Source organism: Tamandua tetradactyla, chromosome 18, assembly GCF_023851605.1.
Source record: "Tamandua tetradactyla isolate mTamTet1 chromosome 18, mTamTet1.pri, whole genome shotgun sequence".
NCBI lineage: Eukaryota > Metazoa > Chordata > Mammalia > Pilosa > Myrmecophagidae > Tamandua > Tamandua tetradactyla.
The window spans coordinates 23,450,775-23,474,381 of record NC_135344.1 but is presented as its reverse complement, the minus strand read 5'-3'; the positions used below and the strand labels follow the sequence as shown (position 1 = coordinate 23,474,381).

General features: G+C 38.9%; 1 protein-coding gene across 15 annotated transcripts in view; it reads left to right on the top strand.

Moving 5' to 3' along the window:
- The window catches only part of ZNF532 (zinc finger protein 532), a 262,905-nt gene that overhangs the window by 108,256 nt on the left and 131,042 nt on the right, over nt 1–23,607 (top strand). The window contains exon 3 of one of the 15 annotated variants that reach the window (XM_077135345.1): nt 15,876–15,931. The exons of 11 other annotated variants lie outside the window; for them this stretch is intronic. The gene's annotated coding sequence lies outside the window, so the exon portion shown is untranslated. Of the gene's footprint in view, nt 1–15,872; nt 15,932–20,948; nt 21,010–23,607 lie in introns of those variants that run through there. 3 more of the 15 variants (XM_077135346.1, XM_077135333.1, XM_077135334.1) reach the window with 3 other exon arrangements.

The following is a 23,607-nucleotide window of genomic DNA, read 5'->3' as shown; positions in this document are numbered from 1 at the left end:
TTTTTTTAGCTCTCCAGAGTATTTCCTGGCAAGTGTGAGTTGATGGCGTTCAGGCCCCAAACATGCAAGTTTTGTATTATTTTGTTTTCAGTCAGATATTACTACAGCTTTTCTTATTTGTAGATTCCAGGCATCTTGCAAAATCCATAGAGACTTAAAGATAACGGTTTGATAAAACCAAGGGGTTGTAGTACATAAATGTTTTCTCAATATTAGCCTTATCTTTTTGGCATAGCAACTCCTACTTTCTGAAGGTTGAATTGTGGAGTTAGTAATGGATATTGATTTTGATAATTTTCTAATGTTGGAAACAAATTCTTTCTAGGGATCTGAATAGTAAGAATTTGGATCCCTAGACTATCGAAAAACTTAGTAGGTTAGAAAAGTCAAAGCCCTCCGTGCTACAAGATCATAGCTGGATGTACTTTGGACATTTACAGTTTTCTCCTCATTTTTCTCAGAGAGCCCACATGAGAGGTGTGGAGCTGGGCAGGGGGAGGGAAAGGCGGGGATAATCAGGTGGTTAACAGCAAATTTGGAGCTAGAACCCAGCACTTTGGTTGCTAGTCCAAGATGCTTACTACTATTATTTTATTTTCTCCATGCCTTCCAAAATTTATCGTCTCTATCATCATGGTGTATAATTAATTCAACTCATGGGTTACTCAAATTAAGTCCTCATAGGTAAGCTCTTCCCTAACACTCCTGTTGATTTGATACAGTTGGAATGGGAGAGAGGGAGTTTGAGGTCCCTGGCTTGATGTTCTAGTTTGCTAGCTGCCGGAATGCACTATATCAGAAACAGAATGGCTTTTAAAAAGGGTATTTAATAAGTTGCGAGTTTACAGTTCTAAGGCCGAGAAAATGTCCCAATTAAAACAAGTCTGTAGAAGTGTCCAATCTAAGGCATCCAGGGAAAGATACCTTGGTTCAAGAAGGCCGATGAAGTTCAATGTTTCTCTCTGAAGTGGAAGGGCACATGGCAAACACAGAGTTTCTCTCTCATCTGGAAATGCAGATGGTGAACACGGTCAGGGTTCCTCTCTCATTTGGAAGGGCACATGGCAAACACAGCATCCCCTGCTAGCCTCTTCTTCTGGCTTCCTGTTCATGAAGCTCCCCAGGAGATATTTTCCTTCCTCATCTCCAAAGGTCGCTGGCTGGTAGACTCTGCTTCTCGTAGCTGTGTCGTTCTGCTCTGCTCTCTTTCTATCTCCCATTCTCCAAAATGTTTCCTCCTTTATAGGACTCCAGAAACTAATCAAGACCCACCCAAATGGGTGGAGACACACCTCCAGCTAATCCAGTTTAACAACCACTCTTGATTAAATCACATCTCCAGGGAGATGATATAATTACAGTTTCAAACATTCAATACTGAATAGGGGTTAGAAGAAATGGCTGCCTTTACAAAATGGGATTAGGATTAAAACCTGGCTTTTCTAGGGTACATACATCATTTCAAAGCACACTTGAGAACTGATTATGCCTAGTACTCTACTTAAATCTGGGTGGTAAAGCCACAGAGATTTTCAGTTGCTTTTGCCAACCCCTGGATAATATAAATTTGTTTTCCAGGAAAGCAGGTTTTTGGGAATCCATATTAGTTATTATTGGGTTGTATTTGTTGAAATGTAAGTATATACTTGCTATAACATTTAAGCAGTAGGTAGAATGTAATTAATTCTCTTATACTGTAGGTACAGTGTAATTAATTCTCTTAAACTGATGCTTCTTTTACTTTTATGGCCAGGAATGTATGATTCTTGGTGAGGACAGAGACACACTGGTAATTTATGTGATGTTCAGTTGAGTAGTTAAAAACTTGGGAGATGGAATCAAGTGGGTTTAAGTCCCAGTTCTGCCACTTAATAACTGTGGGGCCTTGAGCAAGTTCCTTCAATTTAAGCCCTACTTTTCTTGAGGGTTTTTATGAGGATTAACTGCAGATACAGTGTTCAGCGGAGTCCTGGTACATGTAAGTCAGTCCTCCCTACAGTGGTAGCTGTCCTTCTGTGTTCCTTGGCGTCCCCATTTTAGAAAAAAATGGTCTTTGCTCTGTCATTCTTTTTTCTGTCTTGGAGACTGTTGCTTCTTCTGTCCTACTTTGAGTCTCATTTGCAAGTACATTTTGTCATTGGTGTTTTGTTGTTTAACAGCTTTATTGAGATATAATGCACATAACAGTTCATCCAATTAAAATACACAATTCAGTGACTTTTAATACATTCACAGATTGTACATCCATTACCATGGTCAATTTTAGAACATTGTTCATTATTCCTAAAAGAAACCCCGCCCTCTTAGCCACCCTCTCCTTCCCCAAACCCCATTCCCACTAGCTCTGGGCATTCACTAATTTGCAAGGTGATGTTTTTGACCAAGAAAACACACAGAATTAGTGTCTACTGCTTTCTCTGTAGGTCTTCACTTAAATGTAGCCTGTATCTAGTTTAAAGTAAGTGAAACATGGGCGTGAGGGTTGTGTATTTGTTCCTTTTTTGGCTATACTTTCATCTGTAGTTGGAGAATCTTGTACTTGAACTTTTGAGCTGTCTGTGCTCCAAGGAAATTCAGTCCTATCAGTGAGTACCAATAGTCTAGTTTGCTTAGTATCTATTGGTGTAATTTAGGTTGACCAAAAGTCTTAAAAAAAAACAACAACAACTTGATTTTGAAAATATGAAAAGCATATTTATTGGATTAATTGCCAGGTTTGCAAAATCCTGTGTTCTGTCCCTTTCCCCTTGCACTTTTCTCTCCATACCGACTTTGCGATGCCCACGCTATTCATATCCTACTTGCTGGGATTTGTGGGGAGGGGAATGTAAAAGATTGTATGGAGAAGGGATTCCTGAAATCCATTTTATGTCTATGACTGTTCTGTCCAGTGTGGTAGCCACTGACCACATGTGGCTGTTGAGCATTTGGAATGTGTCTAGTCCTAACTGAGATGTGATCAAGTATGAAATACATTCCAGGTTTTGAAGACTTAGTACCAAAAAAAAAAAAGAATGTAAAATCAATGATTTTTTATATTGATTTATGTTGACATTTTGAAGATTAGAATTTACTTCATTATTTTGTTGGGCTTTTCAAAAATTGACTACTAGGAAATTTAAACACATATGTAGATTTCATTGTATTTCTACTGGACGTTGCTGGTTTAGAATGTTGGTTGGAAATTTAAAGAAATTTAGCAATAACATTTTTCTTTTCCTGCAGTATTCATTTTTATTGGGGTTATTGAGTTGGTTGAAAAAAATAATATCAGGGTCTCCTTTAGAGAAACTAGACTTCCCCTAGTTTGGACCCTCTTTCTCTTCCAGGTATTCCTAATTCATCTCCCCCTATTACAGCATCTAGGCAGCCTATTACAGGGTCTGATTTGCCTCAGAATGGAATGGGAACCAGTATTTATTGAGAGTATACTATGTGCTAGATGCCGTACGCTTACTGTCTTCTGTGAGTCTAAGTAAATTAACATCTCCCTTGAAAGGTTAAGGAACTTGCCTAAGATTGCACCACTCGTAAGTGGTTTTCCCTGGATTTGAACCAGGGGCTAGCTGTTGTTCTTCCCTGATTCCTTCCACTGCCTTGTCTTTCCCATACAAAAGCTCTTACTTGATGCTTGTGTCCTGTACCTGTTGCCCAGAGTCCATGCAGGGTTCTGGGTGCACTTGTTGTTTAGACCACACTTTCCATATTCCGGTGTGCATGCAAATCATCTGGGGATGTTGTTAAAATTCAAATAACGATTCAATGGGGCTGGGGTGGGCCCAAGACTCTGCATTTCTAATAAGCTCCCAGGAAGCTGGGCCCTGTTTGTCCGTGAAGTCCACTTTGTGTCATGAGGGTCTCTACTGTTTTCCTTGCTTTCCACACCTGCTGCCTCCTCTGCTTCCAGAGCTATCCTATTCTCCAAGCCTTGCTTGATTACCCTGGTTTTGTATGTGATGCCAGAGAGTGCGTGCCAGTGGGGTTAGGACTGTCTCCTTGTTCGTGGATGCCCAGTTCTGTCACAGACACTGATTCTAGGCGCTTGGGTTCCAACGGGATCTTCAGTTTATCCTTGCTTTTACATTGTTGCATACTCTGGCTTTCATATCTTGACCCCCTCCGCCCCATGACACTTGGTAACTGATAAGCTAGAAGATCATTTTAATGTTGAGATTAAACGCAGGGGATGTGTGGCAGGGGTACCTGTTTTGAGTCATTGTCCTGAAGACTGTCATGCCTTAGCTTAGCACACAGGAGTGCCGTGCTTGCTTCAGAGATTCAGAATCCAGAGATGAGGCCTCCGCTGTTAGCCTGCTACTCATTCTGCCTCCATGTGTGACTTTTCCTTAGAATGGAAGTTACAATAAGCCACCTCATAGAGTGGTGCTAAAAAAAAAAATTGTTAATCACCACCACCTGCTTCTTAAGCACTTAATGACTGACAGCCACTCTCGAGTCCTTTGATCCAGATGTCTTGGGAAGGTTACCCTGGGGCCTGGAACTAAAAAGAATTTGAGTTTCAAGGAGTTTAGTGTATTCTGTGTTGTAACTGAAAGAGACTGTGGAGAACTTTATTAGTGTGTTTGTTACTTTGGGAAGTTACTTCCATTAAATTAGCTATAGCGATGAAATGCCATCTGTTATGTGAGATAGTTTACTACACAATCTGCAACAAAGCCCCCCATTTCAAAGAAATCCTCGTTGAGTTTTAGATCTTATGGAACATATGGATACTTGAGAGTTCTGTGATCTTTGAATCCAGATTTGAATATGATTTATTCACCAGTTCCATCCATCAACCCCCTTTTCTGTGCAGAATCCCGTGCTTAGCCTGGTAGGAGTGCCTGTTCTAGACCTTTGAGTGTGGCTACTGTCCCCACTGATTGCTGGAAAAGGAGTAAGGTGGGGTTTGGGAAATAAGAAACCAGCCCTGGAGAGAGGGGTTGGAACCGTGGAAGTTAATCTGAGTTGGGGGTGTGTTCAGAGGGTAGCTGGGGATATAAACTGAAGTTGGAGCATGCCAGGAGTTGGAGTAAGTTATGATTCCAAGATTAGGCAGATGTGAGGAGGATGTAAGGAGACAAAACAAAGACAGGTGTCTCAAAAGTCCAGTGAAATATAAAGAACCAGGAGATCACAAGAAGGTGTGGAGCACATGGATTTGTAAACATACAAGGAAGTAGATACCCGATCATCACTGGGTGGTCTGTGGTATGCAGAGGACAGACCCACTTAATGTCTGTGGAATGAGTGAATGAGGATAGTTTAAAGGCACTGCACACTGGGTAACTGAATTGGGAACCAGCCTTACCTGGCATCCTTTGTGTGGGAGGGTGTCTGGGAACACCTGGCTAAGGTAGGGAGTGTGGCTCAGGAGAAGCAGTGAGTCCTTTCAGACATGATTCAGATGGATAGGCGTTGAAAGGCTAGATTGTTCGGTGTTTGTATGACATACAGGGCACATGACTAAGACATAGCTGGCCTAGCTGACCTGGTAAGGAAGGGGCTTTGTCATAAGGCCACAGGGCTAGTCAGTAAACTAGGAACTTGAATCTTACACTGAGCTGAGTCTGCATTCTTTTCAGATCCACGTGTCTTCATTTATCTCTTTGGGATTCTCTCTTGGTAGAACTGAGTTTCTGCTTCCCTGTACATGTGACCAAATGTGGCTGTCCCACAGCTGCTACATTTTCATGCCCTCAGTTTAAATTACTGGTAGACCTTGCTGTATTCCTCACTTCCTCTTCCAGTTTCAAGACCAAAATTCTCATTGGTGTAGTCAGCTATGGCTTGGAGGGCAGGATTACTTCAGAGGTTCTCAGTGAACGGCCAGCAGTCTCCTGAGACACCTCAAAGGGTCTCCCCTACTGTGGGACTCATAAAGGCAAGTGGGGACCCATTTTAGCAGTCTCTAGTATCTAGTCTAGGCATTTCATTTAAAAATACTGTGCCTTCTAGAGAATGTCATTGTAAGCACAAAATCTGCTGGCTCCCTTTGTTCAGATATTGGCAGAACCATTAAGTGAATGAGTAAAGTCAATGAAAAATGAACTACACGTGTTTATTAGGTAAGTTTAACAAGCTGGAGGCAAGAGGTAGGCAAAGAAAGTGAGGAGCTGCCTTTCTTTAGAATGTGTTCTTGTTCATATATAAAAATGGCCTTGTTGGCCAGCTGTTGTTTTTTTTTGGTGGTGGAGATGGATTTTTCTTCATTCATCCCATCGTTCGTCTGTTCTCCATATGGCCTAGCACAGAGTTGTTAAATGACTGTACTCTTTTGGGGGTGCAGCCCATAGCTTTGCTTTAATTCATTAGTGTTGGAAAGCAACTTTTTATGTCAATTAAATCGATGTCCTTTATTTTTTAAAAAAGCAGTTTTATTGAGATATATTCATATACTCTATAATCCATCCAAAGTGTTCAATCAGTGGCTTTTAGTATATTCAGAGTTGTGCTTTCATCACCACAATCAATTTTAAAACATTTACATTACTCCAAAAAACAAAAAACAAAAAAAACCCTATACCTCTCAGCAGCTATCCCTCAATCCCTCTATCTTTCCCCAGCCCTACATGACCTCTAATTTATTTCTGTCTCTATAGATTTATTTATATTTGCATTTTATATAAATGGAATAATATATAGTATTTGTGTCTGGTTTCTTTCACTTAGCATATATATTTTTAAATCATTATTATTTTTTTAATTAGAGAAGTTGTAGGTTTATGGAAAAGGTGTCCTTAATTTTTTTTTTTATTAATTAAAAAAATTAACTAACACAACATTAGAAATCAATCCATTCTACATATGCAATCAGTAATTCTTAATATCATCACATAGGTGTATGGTCATCATTTCTCAGTACATATGCATCGATTTAGAGAAAGAAACAGCACGACAACAGAAAAAGAAATAAAGTGATAACACAGAAAACACAAATAAAAATAAAAAGTACAAAAATATATAAGAGAAAGAAAAAAAAAACTATAGATCAGATGCAGCTTCATTCAGCGTTCCAACATAATTACATTACAATTAGGCAGTATTGTGCTGACCATTTTTTTTTTAGACATCATACCATTCTACATATGCAATCAGTAATTCTTAACATCATCACATAGCTGCATGATCATCGTTTCTTAGTACATTTGCATCGGTTTAGAAGAACTAGCAGTATAACAAAAAAATATACTATGTTAATATAGAGAAAAAAAAAGTAATAATAATAAGAACAAAACAAAACAAAACAAAACAAGAACCTGTCGCTCGGATGCAGCTTTGTTCAGTATTTTAACATGATTACTTTACAATTAGGTATTATTGTGCTGTCCATTTTTGAGTTTTTGTATCTAGTCCTATTGCACAGTCTGTATTCCATCAGCTCCAATTACCCATTATCTTACCCTGTTTCTAACTCCTGCTGAACTCTGTTACCAATGACATATTCCAAGTTTATTCTCGAGTGTCGATTCACATCATTGGGACCATACAGTATTTGTCTTTTAGTTTTTGGCTAGACTCACTCAGCATAATGTTCTCTAGGTCCATCCATGTTATTACATGCTTCATAAGTTTATCCTGCCTTAAAGCTGCATAATATTCCATCGTATGTATATACCACAGTTTGTTTAGCCACTCATCTGTTGATGGACATTTTGGCTGTTTCCATCTCTTTGCAATTGTAAATAACGCTGCTATAAACATTGGTGTGCAAATGTCTGTTTGAGTTTTTGCCCTTAATTCCTTTGAGTAGATTCCCAGCAATGGTATTGCTGGGTCGTATGGCAATTCTATATTCAGCTTTTTGAGGAACCGCCAAACTGTTTTCCACAGTGGTTGCACCATTTGGCATTCCCACCAACAGTGGATAAGTGTGCCTCTTTCACCGCATCCTCTCCAGCACTTGTCATTTTCTGTTTTGTTGATAATGGCCATTCTGGTGGGTGTGAGATGATATCTCATTGTGGTTTTGATTTGCATTTCTCTAATGGCCAGGGACATTGAGCATCTCTTCATGTGTCTTTTGGCCATTTGTATTTCCTCCTCTGAGAGGTGTCTATTCAAGTCTTTTTCCCATTTTGTAATTGGGTTGGCCATCTTTTTGTTGTTGAGTTGAACAATCTCATTATAAATTCTGGATACTAGACCTTTATCTGATATGTCGTTTCCAAATATTGATTCCCATTGTGTAGGCTGTCTTTCTACTTTCTTGATGAAGTTCTTTTTTTTTTTTTTTTTTTTTTTTTTAACATCTTCTTGTTTTTTTTTTTTTTTTTTATTGTATTTTGTTTGTTTGTTACATGGGCTAGGGCCGGGAATCGAACCGAGGTCCTCCGGCATAGCAGGCAAGCACTTTGCCGGCTGAGCCACCGCGGCCCGCCCTTGATGAAGTTCTTTGATGCACAAAAGTGTTTAATTTTGAGGAGTTCCCATTTATTTATTTCCTTCTTCAGTGCTCTTGCTTTAGGTGTAAGGTCCATAAAACCGCCTCCAATTGTAAGATTCATAAGATATCTCCCGACATTTTCCTCTAACTGTTCTATGGTCTTAGACCTAATGTTTAGATCTTTGATCCATTTTGAGTTAACTTTTGTGTAGGGTGTGAGATATGGGTCTTCTTTCATTCTTTTGCATATGGATATCCAGTTCTCTAGGCACCATTTATTGAAGAGACTGTTCTGTCCCAGGTGAGTTGGCTTGACTGCCTTATCAAAGATCAAATGTCCATAGATGGGAGGGTCTATATCTGAGCACTCTATTCGATTCCATTGGTCGATATATCTACCTTTATGCCAATACCATGCTGTTTTGACCACTGTGGCTTCATAATATGCCTTAAAGTCAGGCAGTGCAAGACCTCCAGCTTCGTTTTTTTTCCTCAAGATGTTTTTAGCAATTCGGGGTACCCTGCCCTTCCAGATAAATTTGCTTATTGGTTTTTCTATTTCTGAAAAATACGTTGTTGGGATTTTGACTGGTATTGCATTGAATCTGTAAATCAATTTAGGTAGGATTGACATCTTAACTATATTTAGTCTTCCAATCCATGAACACGGTATGCCCTTCTATCTGTTTAGGTCTTCTGTGATTTCTTTTAGCAGTTTTTTGTAGTTTTCTTTATATAGATTTTTTGTCTCTTTAGTTAAATTTATTCCTAGGTATTTTATTCTTTTAGTTGCAATTGTAAATGGGATTCGTTTCTTGATTTCCCCCTCCGCTTGTTCATTGCTAGTGTATAGAAATGCTACAGATTTTTGAATGTTGATCTTGTAACCTGCTACTTTGCTGTACTCATTTATTAGCTCTAGTAGTTTTGTTGTGGATTTTTCCGGGTTTTTGACGTACAGTATCATATCATCTGCAAACAGTGATAGTTTTACTTCTTCCTTTCCAATTTTGATGCCTTGTATTTCTTTTTCTTGTCTAATTGCTCTGACTAGAACCTCCAACACAATGTTGAATAATAGTGGTGATAGTGGACATCCTTGTCTTGTTCCTGATCTTAGGGGGAATGTTTTCAATTTTTCCCCATTAAGGATGATATTAGCTGTGGGTTTTTCATATATTCCCTCTATCATTTTAAGGAAGTTCCCTTGTATTCCTATCCTTTGAAGTGTTTTCAACAGGAAAGGATGTTGAATCTTGTCAAATGCCTTCTCTGCATCAATTGAGATGATCATGTGATTTTTCTGCTTTGATTTGTTGATATGGTGTATTACATTAATTGATTTTCTTATGTTGAACCATCCTTGCATACCTGGGATGAATCCTACTTGGTCATGATGTATAATTCTTTTAATGTGTTGTTGGATACGATTTGCTAGAATTTTATTGAGGATTTTTGCATCTATATTCATTAGAGAGATCGGCCTGTAGTTTTCTTTTCTTGTAATATCTTTGCCTGGTTTTGGTATGAGGGTAATGTTGGTGTCATAGAATGAATTAGGTAGTTTTCCCTCCACTTCGATTTTTTTGAAGAGTTTGAGGAGAGTTGGTACTAATTCTTTCTGGAATGTTTGATAGAATTCACATGTGAAGCCGTCTGGTCCTGGACTTTTCTTTTTAGGAAGCTTTTGAATGACTGCTTCAATTTCTTTACTTGTGATTGGTTTGTTGAGGTCATCTATGTCTTCTTGAGTCAAAGTTGGTTGTTCATGTCTTTCCAGGAACCCGTCCATTTCCTCTAAATTGTTGTATTTATTAGCGTAAAGTTGTTCATAGTATCCTGTTATTACCTCCTTTATTTCTGTGAGGTCAGTAGTTATGTCTCCTCTTCCATTTCTGATCTTATTTATTTGCATCCTCTCTCTTCTTCTTTTTGTCAATCTTGCTAAGGGCCCATCAATCTTATTGATTTCTCATAGAACCAACTTCTGGCCTTATTGATTTTCTCTATTGTTTTCATGTTTTCAATTTCATTTATTTGTGCTCTAATCTTTGTTATTTCTTTCCTTTTGCTTGCTTTGGGGTTAGCTTGCTGTTCTTTCTCCAGTTCTTCCAAATGGATAGTTAATTCCTGAATTTTTGCCTTTTCTTCTTTTCTGATATAGGCATTTAGAGCAATAAATTTCCCTCTTAGCACTGCCTTTGCTGCGTCCCATAAGTTTTGATATGTTGTGTTTTCATTTTCATTCGCCTCGAGGTATTTGCTAATTACTCTAGCAATTTCTTCTTTGACCCAGTCGTTGTTTAGGAGTGTGTTGTTGAGCCTCCACGTATTTGTGAATTTTCTGGCACTCTGCCTATTATTGATTTCCAACATCATTCCTTTATGGTCCGAGAAAGTGTTGTGTAAGATTTCAATCTTTTTAAATTTGTTAAGACTTGCTTTGTGACCCACCATATGGTCTATCTTTGAGAATGATCCATGAGCACTTGAGAAAAAGGTGTATCCTGCTGTTGTGGGATGTAATGTCCTATAAATGTCTATTAAGTCTAGTTCATTTATAGTAATATTCAGATTCTCTATTTCTTTGTTGATCCTCTGTCTAGATGTTCTGTCCATTGATGAGAGTGGTGAGTTGAAGTCTCCAACTATTTTGGTATATGAGTCTATTTCCCTTTTCAGTGTTTGCAGTATATTCCTCACGTATTTTGGGGCATTCTGATTCGGTGCGTAAATATTTATGATTGTTATGTCTTCTTGTTTAATTGTTCCTTTTATTAATATATAGTGTCCTTCTTTGTCTCTTTTAACTGTTTTACATTTGAAGTCTAATTTGTTGGATATTAGTATAGCCACTCCTGCTCTTTTCTGGTTGTTATTTGCATGAAATATCTTTTCCCAACCTTTCACTTTCAACCTATGTTTATCTTTGGGTCTAAGATGTGTTTCCTGTAGACAGCATATAGAAGGATCCTGTTTTTTAATCCATTCTGCCAATCTATGTCTTTTGATTGGGGAATTCAGTCCATTGACATTTAGTGTTATTACTGTTTGGATAATATTTTCCTGTAACATTTTGCCTTTTGTATTATATATATCATATCTGATTTTCCTTCTTTCTACACTCTTTTCCATATCTCTCTCTTCTGTCTTTTTGTATCTGACTCTAGTGCTCCCTTTAGTATTTCTTGCAGAGCTGGTCTCTTGGTCACAAATTCTTTCAGTGACTTTTTGTCTGAGAATGTTTTAATATCTCCCTCATTTTTGATGGATAATTTTGCTGGATATAGGAGTCTTGGTTGGCAGTTTTTCTCTTTTAGTAATTTAAATATATCATCCCACTGTCTTCTAGCTTCCATGGTTTCTGCTGAGAAATCTACACAAAGTCTTATTGGGTTTCCCTTGTATGTAATGGATTGTTTTTCTCTTGCTGCTTTCAAGATCTTCTCTTTCTCTTTGACCTCTGACATTCTAACTAGTAAGTGTCTTGGAGAACGCCTATTTGGGTCTAATCTCTTTGGGGTGCGCTGCACTTCTTGGATCTGTAATTTTAGGTCTTTCTTAAGAGTTGGGAAATTTTCAGTGATAATTTCTTCCATTAGTTTTTCTCCTCCTTTTCCCTTCTCTTCTCCTTCTGGGACACCCACAACACGTATATTTGTGCGGTTCATATTGTCCTTGAGTTCCCTGATACCCTGTTCAAATTTTTCCATTCTTTTCCCTATAGTTTCTGTTTCTTTTTGGAATTCAGATGTTCCATCCTCCAATTCACTAATTCTATCTTCTGTCTCTTTAAATCTATCATTGTAGCTATCCATTATTTTTTCTATGTTTGCTACTTTATCCTTCATTTCCATAAGTTCTGCGATTTGTTTTTTCAGTTTTTCTATTTCTTCTTTATGTTCAGCCCATGTCCTCTTCATGTCCTCCCTCAATTTATCGATTTCATTTTTGAAGAGGTTTTCCATTTCTGTTTGTATATTCAGCATTAGTTGTCTCAGCTCTTGTGTCTCATTTGAGCTATTGGTTTGTTCCTTTGACTGAGCCATATTCTCAATCTTTTGAGCGTGGACAGTTATCTTCTGCTGCTGGCGTCTGGGCATTTATTCAGATTTCTCTTGGTGTTGGACCCAGCAAGGTTGTAATATTTTTCTGTGAAATCTCTGGGATCTGTTTTTCTTATCTTGCCCAGTATGTGGCGCACGTGGCACACGTTTGTCTCACGTGTTTGGAATGGGTCTCCCCCAGTCACCGATCTCCGTTGCCTGGGGATTTCGGATCCAATTCTCTCCGTTGGTTCAGGGGCTGCGCGTGGTGGGGGCGTCAGCTGCCGCGGCTTGAGGGGACCCTGTGGCTGGTTGCGGGCCGCAGCGGGCCTGGGGGATTCCCCACCGGACCAGGAAGCCGCCCGTGGAGGGTGGTCTACCGCTGCTTGGATAGCCCTCCTATCCGAGACTCGTATCCGCGGACTCGAAGCAGAGACTCGAAGCCGCCCGCAAAAGAGGGGTGCCGCCTGCCTCGGCTTGGGAAACTTGCTTCTCCAATACTCTCAGCCGGCCCGGAAAGGAGGGAGGGAGTAGCTCGGACCACCGCAGCTGCTGCTGATCGGGAAATCACGCGCCGCTCGGGGGTCTCACCGCAGCCTAGTCTCGCAGTCAGTCTAGCCAGCCCAGACTTTGGATAGCCCTCTGATCTGAGATTCGTAGCCGCGGACTCAAAGCCGAGACTCGAAGCCGCCCGCAGAAGAAGGGCGCCGCCTGCCTCGGCTTGGGAAACTTGCTTCTCCGATACTCTCAGCCGGCCCGGGAAGGAGGGAGGAATTAGCTCGGACCGCCGCAGCTGCGGCTGCTCGGGGGTCTCGCCGCAGCCAAGTCTCGCAGTCAGACTTGCCAGCCCAGACTTTGGATAGCCCTCTGATGCGAGACTCGTAGTCGCGGACTCGAAGCCGAGACTCGAAGCCGCCCACAAAAGTGTGGCGCCGGCCGCCTTGGCTGGGAAGCTTGTCTCTCCGCGTCCCTCAGCCAGCCCGGGAGGGAGGGAGGGATTAGCTCGGACCGCCGCAGCTGCGGCTGCTCGGGAAATCGCCCGCCGCTTGGGGATCTCACTCACTGCAGCCGAGTTTCGCAGTCAGACTAACCAGCCCAGACTGGGTTACGCTGTGTGTCCATTCCCTGCTGTAGCCCCGGGAGCTGTTCTGTACTGTTTCTGTTCACCTATTAGTTGATTTGGAGTCGGAGGAACTAAGACGCATGTACCTTACTAAGACGCCATCTTGGATCCCTCCTGTCCTTAATTTTTAACACTATTTTCTGACTTTGATTCTTAGGGCAAAGGGGGGAGGAAATATAGAAAAAAGGATTGGATATAATAGAGGTCCAGAAAAAGAGAAGCGTTTTTTAAAAAAAGCAATAAATTTGAAGTACATTTTAACAAGTAGTTATAAAACAGATTTCAAAGCTTGGTGTGGATTATAGTTCTACAATATTATGTTTTTCCTACTAGCTGTTTCAAGATACTAGAGACTAAAAAGAAACATCAGTATTATGATTCAGTAGTCATACGCAATACTTAAAATTCTTACCTCTTTGTTACAACTCTTCCTTCTCCTTTGATCCTTCTCCCAGTCTTTAGGGATATTTGAATTATACCCACTTTAGCTTTTTTCATGCTGTAAAGGATGTCGATAATATGGAATAGGGGGATGGAACAGGTTGATATTCTTGGAGAGACTGGCACCTCTGAATTTCAGGAAAATTTGGCCTAGGAACCATCCGAAGGTTTGAGGCTTCTGATACGTAAACTTAGTGTATGCAACTTTTGTAGGATCTCAGATAGAGCCCTAGAATGTTCTTTAGGGTTAACAGGGATGATGTTGGTTGGGATTTGGCAAACCATGGCAATTAGCAATATCTAGCTGAAACTTGCGGAAGAGTAGCCTCTCAACTCTATTTGAGTTGTCTTAGCCACTGATACTTTATTTTGTTGCATTTTCCCCCCTTTTGGTCAGGAAGGCATTGTTAATCCCATGGTGCCAGGGCCAGGCTCATCCTTGGGAGTTGTGTCCCATGTTGCCGGGGAGACTTTTCAGCCCTGGACGTCATGTTCCACCTAGAGGGGAGGGTAATGATTTTTCTTGCAGAGTTGGACTTAGAGAGAGGGACACATCTGAACAACAAAAGGTTCTCTGAAAGTAACTCTTAGGCATAATTATAGGTAGGCTTAGCTTCTCTGCAACAGAAATAAATTTCGTAAGAGCAAGCCTCAAAAAGATACGTTTTGAATGGAATTGTGAAAAAGTGAGAGGGATGAAGTTTGACAAAAAGGGAAATATGATTGAGGAAGGGATATGTTGTGAAAGCTTAACCCTTGGCAGAAGAAAAAAGACATATGTAGAAGATACAGAGTGTAGTTGTCTGGCTGGGACAGATTATGAGCCAGAAAATGATGAAAAATAAGAGTAGTAAGGAAGATTAGATCAAAGGTGATTGGTCCTCCTGGGAAATGTGCTGCTATGGAAACTGTCTATTTGGAGCCACTTTTGGTTTCTGAGAGTTAGGCCTCTCCACAGCCCTGAAAAGTCCAGTTTGTTTGTGTTGTACAATCCTATGGTTGGGTGTTTTTTTGCTTTTTTTTAAGTACATTTACTTTTTTTTCCTACTTCTTTAAAATCATGAAAACAATATACCTTTCAGCATTTGCACCATAATGCATAGCGAATGCTGGTCGTTTGAGTAATGCATTGGACTGAGACCTACATGCAAGAAATTTGGTTAAATGGCTGGAATAATTAATTGTTCAAGGCTCATGTTGCACTGTCTCATGGGTGCATGTATGTATGTCGGAGGCTTTCTCGCATTTGTCTGTGTTTGTGATGACTCCTGTAGGTATATATCTATTTGGCAAAATCCAAGTCATTTTTGTCTGGCCAGTGTTAATTTTGGGAAAAAGTAAACAAAGATTTTACTCTCCATTTCATAATAATTAGGCTTTAACGTTTTATTTTAGATGACTCATCAAATTTAAAAAGATTTCTCTTGGCTCTAATCTTGAACGTTTAGGATAATACTAGCTTTAGCTGGAGTTCAGATGTGGTTGTAATATCTTTTGCTACACAATGTTTTAATTTCTGGTTATTGAGGGTAGGGAAAATCTGTTTCTATATCTGTTGTGCTTCTTAGAAGGCCTTGTAGGTTGCCTTTCTGGAAGGGGCACTTAAGGATGCTCATTATTCCATCCCATCAGTTATTGTAGTTGTTAGGAATTCTGATGACATCTGTCTTGGCATCACCTATTTGGGAGCATCAGATTTCTTCTAGTGATTTCTCTATGCTAGAGTCCTATCATTGACCTTGCTTTGACATTAACATTGACTCACAGTAAGACACTTACTGTGTCCAGATACTGTGGTAAGCATTTACCTATTTTCTTTTATTTAATCCTCACAGTACCTTTATGAGCTAGCTTTTTTCATTTACATTTTACCCAGCAGGAAACAGAAGCTTTAGGAAGTAAGTTGCTTAAAGAAGAATCTTCTAACTATTAAAGGTAAGAGCCAAGAATCACCCCATTTTGTCTCACTTCAGAGCCCACGTTCCAAACCACGACAGTGTGCTGTGGTATAGGTGTGATTTCTACAGCTAACAAGTGGTAGGCTCAAATATCCTTGAGGTTCAAAGCCAGTGTTTCTCGGTCAACCGATATATCGCCTGGCATCCAAATCTTGGAAGTACTTTTTGCTTGCTTCATGACACCAGTGCTGCTATGGCTATGGAAGTACATAAAGATAAAGAGATACCTCATTCCGGAACTTTTCTAATTTTTCTTTCTTTACTGTATTTTTGTGTACTGCTTGTCTTGGTGCATTTTATAACACAGATAGTCTCATTTTAATACATATAGAACAAGGAAAACAAAGTTTTTATGAGAATCTGTTTCCATGCCATTAAACCTAAAGATGGAACCCCTTTAGAAATAATATTTAATACTGCTCTTGTTCCATATTTGTAGACAAGTAGTGTTCACTTGTTTTTTTTTTTTCCCTAAATTGGCTTGGGTTGATGCAGAGGTACCTGTGTACAGGTACTACCAAAAGCTACTCTTTGAAAATCTTGCAGTCATACTATTAAGAATGACTGCAAGAAGCATCTCCTTCATACTCCAGACTGCATTTCTACTGGCTAATACCAATTCCCAAAGAGAATAATTCTTTATATCTTGTTTGTAAGTATCTCCCAAAGGGTGCTCTGAGAAACACTTGTCACAGAGATCTCTTTGCCCCGTACGCTTCCGGTATCACATAAGTTTGAGAAATACTGGGATCCCCATTTTGAAGATTCACATGGGATGGGGGCGGAGTTCACATCAGAACTTGAAAGTTCAGAGAAGCCTTGAGAAAGAAAAGCTGCATGTATGTGTGTTTAACCTAGCATTTCTCAAATTCCCTGCTTTTGGTGGAAAATTTAAACAACATGGGAGGAACATTTCCTAGATAAACATTTTTCCAAACTGTTGTTTCTCTTTGAAATTAATGAAAAATGAGAAAGAGGGTCTTAGGAGGAATACTCTTTCATTTTTTTCTAATGCTGGGAGTCTCAAAAATGTTTTCAGGTTTTTGTGTTTTTTTTGGTTTAGTATTTAAAATGCTGGTAAAATGAATGAGAAGAAACAGCGAATAGAGCTGCTGGATTGATTAGAGCATTTCAAGGGCAAAGGCTTCTGTATAGGATTTAAGACTTCTGTGCAGAAATTTAGAAGGATTATTCAGATGATAAAGGAAAATTTTTTGAAGCTCTCAGTTATATACCCAAAACGTCACTTCTAATTTAGAAGATATCTATACTTTGCTTCAAGCTAGAAATGTAGAGATATTTACTAAAAAGCATGGTATTAATAAACATGAAAGAAATGTTCCTAAAGCCTTTATGTGTTTTGCCCCCTAAACCAGGAATCCTTTGTGATTAGTACTAACAAGGATAAATGATTTTTTAGTTTTGAAATACTGGAATTCACCAAATGTGCTTCATTAAAAAAAAAAAAAGGCAGTTTATATCCAACTAAAAGTGAAGAGAATTAGACATGTCTTTTTTGCTTTCCTCATGAAACTGAATAACACATAGCAGAGACTGTAATGAATTTTCCTGAAGTTTATTAATCATGATGGATTTGGCTTAGACCCTTTCAGTGTTTCTACAGATTCATTGATGAGTTAGTAAGCTGCCAGCAAAAGGATCTTTTAATAAAAAGAATGTATACCCAGTGGGAAATAGAGCTAATTTAAAAATACCTTTGCCGGAATTGCCCAGATTGATGCTTGTCCCTAAATGTATAGGAAATTTACATTTCCGTCTGTTTCCCTTTGTGAGATAAGAACATTTGAAAATAGAAACCTCCATTTATGTGGATGGAAAGTAGTATTATTTAAAATATTATTTAAAATTTTTTTTTTAGTTTTACAAGAACACAAATGGAAATATTCAGAACAAAAACTGAAAGTTTTACTTCAAGTTTTCCCCCTGCCTTAAATCCCACTGCCCTTTCCAAAGCCAAGTGTCACAATGTTTGGCATTTATCTTTCAAAGCCTTTTTATGGATTTTACATATCTATAAAATTTGTGCATTTATATGTATAAGTATATAAAATATGATATGCTTGATAGTTTTTCTTTTAAAGTAGCATATGTATTCTGGCTTAAATTTCTTTCATTTAATGGTACATCTTGATTATTGTCTTAATACCTACATATAACTGTACCTTACTACCTTACTTTTATATAACTGCATAATACTCCACAAGAAAAGATGTACCCTAACTGATTTAATAATTTCCTACTGATGGACTTTTAGTTGGTTTCCAATGTTTTGCTGTGTTACAAGTAATTCCACACCAAACAGTTTTGTACATTTGTTCCTCACTTTGGAAGATTTCATGGCATTGGTTTAAAGCATTGCCCCTGTCCCCTAAGATGCTATCCAGAATATGGCAAAGAGGCTCTTCCCCATTTTTCTTTGGGGATAACTAAGTAAAGAGCAGATTGTTTTCTTCTTGGAATTTAAAGAATTTATTGATTGGGGGTATGCTTTTAGAGAGATGGAATCCAGGAGTGATTTCCTTAGTTGAAGATTTTCTTAATCTTAGCTTGTTATCTCAGGGGTGACTGGACAAGTCCTGCCCAAGCACCTCTTTACTTGTCATAAGCCATGGATCTTCAAAGATGTTCAGCTAGGTGGTCTGGGTAAGTCACCTGGTTCTCACAGGCATTCATGGGGATGAAATTAGGGACAGCCCTGGGGGGAAAGGGAGGTACCAGCCAGATAATGGCTGAGATAGGTGGCTTGGGCAGGTCCTTTCACCACGCAGTTATTCAGTGGCCGTCGCAGGTGTGCTGTCGTGAGCAGCACGCAGCCACCCACATCCCCCTGCCTTGGTTTTGGTAGTTAGTAAATTTTCAGTTTCTGTGTTGGGGTTTTTCTAGTAGAGCCTTCAATTTGAAATGCTAAACTGAGGGCAGTCTTGCCCTTTAAATTTATATTCTGTTTTCTAAAGAAAAACATGGCAAAGGTATTTTTGGAAGCTTTGTACAGTCAGTAAGTAGATATCCCAGCATTCAAGAACCTTAGTGCTTAAAGGCAAGTCAGCACAGTTCTATTTTTGACTCTTGACTCTTGAACAAGAAACATTCATCATTCAGTTTGACTTGAGTTGCTTAATTTGGGTATTATTTGATGCAGATTTAGCCACAGAGTGGTACAGTACCTGCATCTCGTGTGCTTTGGGTAGATGAGGTTGTCTTGTAGCTGAAGAGGGAGATAAAGAAAATCCTCCAGTTCGATCCATCAGTTCAAGAGACCCTGTCATTTTCTACCTGGGCTTCAACAGCAGGAATTAACCCCCGTGAAACAAAACAGAACCCTAAGCTTGGCACTCAAAGGAATGTCTGTCTGATGGAGGACTATCCAGTATTGCCAGTTGTGGTTCAAGTGTCCTTTTCCAAGTCCTAGTTCCCCGAATGTTGGAAACCACAGCAAGTCGCAGGGTTGCAGTGGTCAGGCTCTCTTCCTGAGGAAGCTCGCTGGGGCAGTCTTGCTTTGTGAGAGCTGACTTATCCCTCCAGTTCCACCAGGGCGGAGAGGAGGAGGAGTAATGTGAAAATTGACTTTCCTTGTAGCAAAGACTTTGAAATTAAAGGAACTCTTTAAATACAATCTGTCTGTTAGGTTACTGCTTTGCTTTCAGTCACTGTTTTGCTTTCATAAGTTCTCACTGTTTTGGTTCTCTTTCCGTGAATACCCTGTACTCTGGTAAGTCAGAAAGGAGCAGAATGTTAGGTCTTTCTATGACCCTGGATATTGCTCTGATGTAAATTATGAAAACTTAATGTTTTAAAGGAATTTACTCACTTGAATGATAAAACACAATCTAAATGAGATATTTACTTTTATGTAAGCAGACTCAGGATACAACTCCTAGATAGTTAATTAAGACGGGAAAATGTGGAAAATTGAGCATTTGGGGCCTTAAGTGATTTTAGCAAACCACAAATCCAAATGAAATATTAAAGCAGTTAACTCCCTGTGAAAGCAAAGAGGCACTTATAATGACCCTATCACAGATCAGCACCATGCACCTTCTAATTTTGTAAATATGAAATTGAAATTTTTCATTTTGAGTTTTTTAAACAAAAATGTATGATTCAGACTTTTCTTTTTCCTTTCTCCCTCCATCTTCAGCATAATGTGGATATTTTCTCTTTCCTTGATTTTGCATTCTTTGCTTTTCTTTCTTCCTTCCCAGCACTTTAGATATTATCTTTAATAGTTAACACATGAGCTCTGAAGTTAGCTCTGCAGAGGTGAGTAAGCTACTCCTGGGCTCTCTGTTAATCTGTCAGCTATAGCAAATAGAGGGTTGCCTGCTCAGGGTCTTAAAATCAAGTTCTTGAGTAATTGGTAGCTGAATCATTTGTATAACTTCCATGCATTTTCACTTTTTTTCTATAAAATACAATTATTAAGAAAAAAAAGCACTGAAGTTAACTTATCCATTCTTCTTAAAAAAAACATTTTTTCCAGAACTGGAGCAGATGCTTAAGAAATAGAAACAAAATCTCTTAAGTAAAGTTAAGTACACTTGTAATTACTTAACTATTACAGCCTGGGCTTATTTAAACCTTTGCTTTCCTTCTACCCAGAGGTCTCTTAAGCTGTGTCTTTGGCTTGGGTTTATACCCTGCTCTTTTTCACTGGAAGGGAGGTTATTAATTCCTTAAGGGCTTCCAGTTTTTGTTTGTTTGTTTTTACCTCTAACTGTACCTGATAACTGCTTTCTTAAATTCCCAAAGGTTAGCCGTGGTTCTGAATTCCCCTGTTAAAAGTGTTCTTTTTTTCTCTTTCTCTCTCTGTCTTCTCTCTCCTTTTTGAGAAATTAAAAATCTAATGAAAAGTATATCATTTGCATTATCTGTGTGCTCACATGCCATTGTTTTAACTGTTAATGCTTCTTTGGATGCATGTTCTGTTCCCTCCTTCTCTCTGCCCCGCCTTCTTCCCTCCTCTTCCTCCTCCTCTCCTCTTCCTTTTCTGGGAGCTCCCTCTTCCTTGGACCTCTTCACCTTCCCTCCTAGTAGGTAAATAGCGTCTCTCCTTCCAGTTTAAAGGGACAGGGGCCCTTGTACTTAACATTTAGAAGTCACTAGATAAAATGGGTCATGATTTATGAATGGGCCTAAAAGGTTTCTAATACTTGACTTTGGTCTGTTTTCGCTTACGTTTTAAGGAGTTTTATTTATAGTGGGAATTGATAACAAATTTGACTAAAAGTGTCCTGGAAATTGGGTTAGCTACCTTATTTTCTTGTCTTTCTGACCAATTCTTCCACACTCCCTCCCCTCTTTTTTTGTTGACCATACCATTTTCTTTTTCATCTCAGTAATCTATTAAGTGCCAGCCTATTAAGCTTTCTCTCTCCTTAAGCTTGATGAACTTCTGGGTTCACATTTGCCTAGAGTTGGGGAAAGTAATTTACTGTTTATTCCTTCAGGCTAAGATTCCTTAGGAAAGTGAAAGTAAAAGTAGTAAAATTTCTGGCACTATTTAGGCAAGGCAAGCCTAGTTTACTATAAAGAATACATAGTCTCCTATGGATGGAATGACAGACATTTTCTTTGAGAAATAATAAGCATAAAGGTTGTGATTTAAAAGCACAAATACTTTTAATATCTGTTTTCCTTCTATTTTATCACGTGATTTAAAAATGTATCTTAAGAATTTTAAAGCGAGTGGGTGAAACTCCACCCTGTTTGTCTTAAAGATTATTTTTTGAAGTGCTCGTGTTTTTGTGAGAATGTTTGAAGAAAAGTCTGGTGACCCTTTACTTTGGTTTGAAAGTCTGTTTGAAAAATGTAACAACCTAAATTTAAGAGGTGCCTTTGAAACACTGTGTTGTGTTGAGAAGAAAAGATGTCTGTGATATATTGTTGACTATAAAAAAAAGTATTATTTAAAAACTATGGGTATATTTATTTATGCTAATGTACTCATCAAAAGTATTTTAGATCTTATCAGAGTTTATCTCTGAAGAGTGGATCTCATGGAGCCCTTCACTTTCTGTTGCTTACGCTTCAGTAGTATATGGTGAAAAGCATATACTACTATTTTAATAAAAATGCTTCATATACTTGAGTAAATGACAGCCTGTTGGTTATATAAAGATATTCTCAAAATTTCTACTTGGGCATTCATGTTAGAGTGATTCTAACCCAGTAGCAGTGCTTGTATAGGCATTCTGAATCTAAGTGGGAGTGTGGAAGGGACTGGGAGGTAGGCACGTTTCTGCAGCAGCTCTTGTATAAGATTTCAGGCTTCTGCTACTGGTGGATTGGATGACGGAGTTCCTGACCTACCGACTGTACACAGAGCATCTTACAGGAATGCTTGTCCACGAACTGAGCACAAATTGGTTAATCCAGATGAACACATCATCCATTTTTTTTTTGGACTTCAAAGAAAAAAAATTAGGATAATTACATGTTTCTATGAGGTGCTTTAGATAGACATCAACAAATGTTTTCCTATTACAAAGTCAGTTAACAGTTTGCTTTTAGAAATGAAATAATTAGGAAACTGCATGAAACTGTGGGCCCAAGTGCTTATTACTTAATACATAATCCTACTTGAAGACCTAAGTTATTATCAATAGTTGGCTTTGATATTGAGTTTTGTCTTTAAGGAGTTTGGCTTATGTTCCCATGGGCAGGCCAAAACAGCCATGGCTGCACTGAGGTGAGAGGGCTACATGTTTTGACCTAATCGTGGGTGAGTGAGGTGGTTCCAAGATATCCCTTTCAGGAAAGCCCTGAAGATGCTCACCAGGTTTACTGTGGCTTTTTCCTTGCGTTTGTGTTCACTGCTTTTGGTAGTGAGATACAAGAGCCACTCTCTTCTGGCTCTTGACTCAGACTGCTTTGGGAAGGGACAGCTAGCTCTGTAATCTCTGTTTCACCATTACCTTTGGAGCAGATTGCTATTCTCTTCTTCTTCTTATGGTCCATCATTTGTCTTAAAATTCTTTGGACCACTTTTGGAAAGAAGCTTAAATATTAAATGTTTTTCATTCTGCCATTGAAAATAGAAAGCCTTTCCTCTTTGTAGGAAGAGTTTAAATGATAAGTGAAAAGAATGTTTGTACTAATCAAATCCAACAGACCATGGCTCATTCTGAGTATCAATTTGCTAGGCTCTATGAGTATTGACCTCTGATTCTTCCCTAAGGAAAATAATTAATCATTCTACTTTTTTGTAGTTCTGAGCCTCCTTTTATGTCCATTATTTCCATTAGACTTGAACTCATCCTTAGTTTTCCTAGATACTTTTTGGGATTTTATGTAAAGAACTATCCTATCAATTTTTTCTAGGTATTTTGGCAATTTTATCTAGGTTAATATTGTACTCTACCTGGGATATTTTAAGAGATTAATGTCCTTTAAGATTTGGGGGAGCTCATTGTGGCACAGAGCCATTGGGCAGAGGTTCTAATTGGAGTTGGCTGTGTGAATTGTCATTAGAGTTTGGACCAACTCAGCTTGTCTGACTTGGATTATCTAAAAGGGTGGCAGTCACAGACAGTGTTGGTAGGGGTCCACAGAGAAGTTGGCATCTCCTTCTAGATTCCCTGCGTCTCTGCTTTGTGGGTGGGGTCTACTCCTGTACAGCAAAGGACTAGAGCA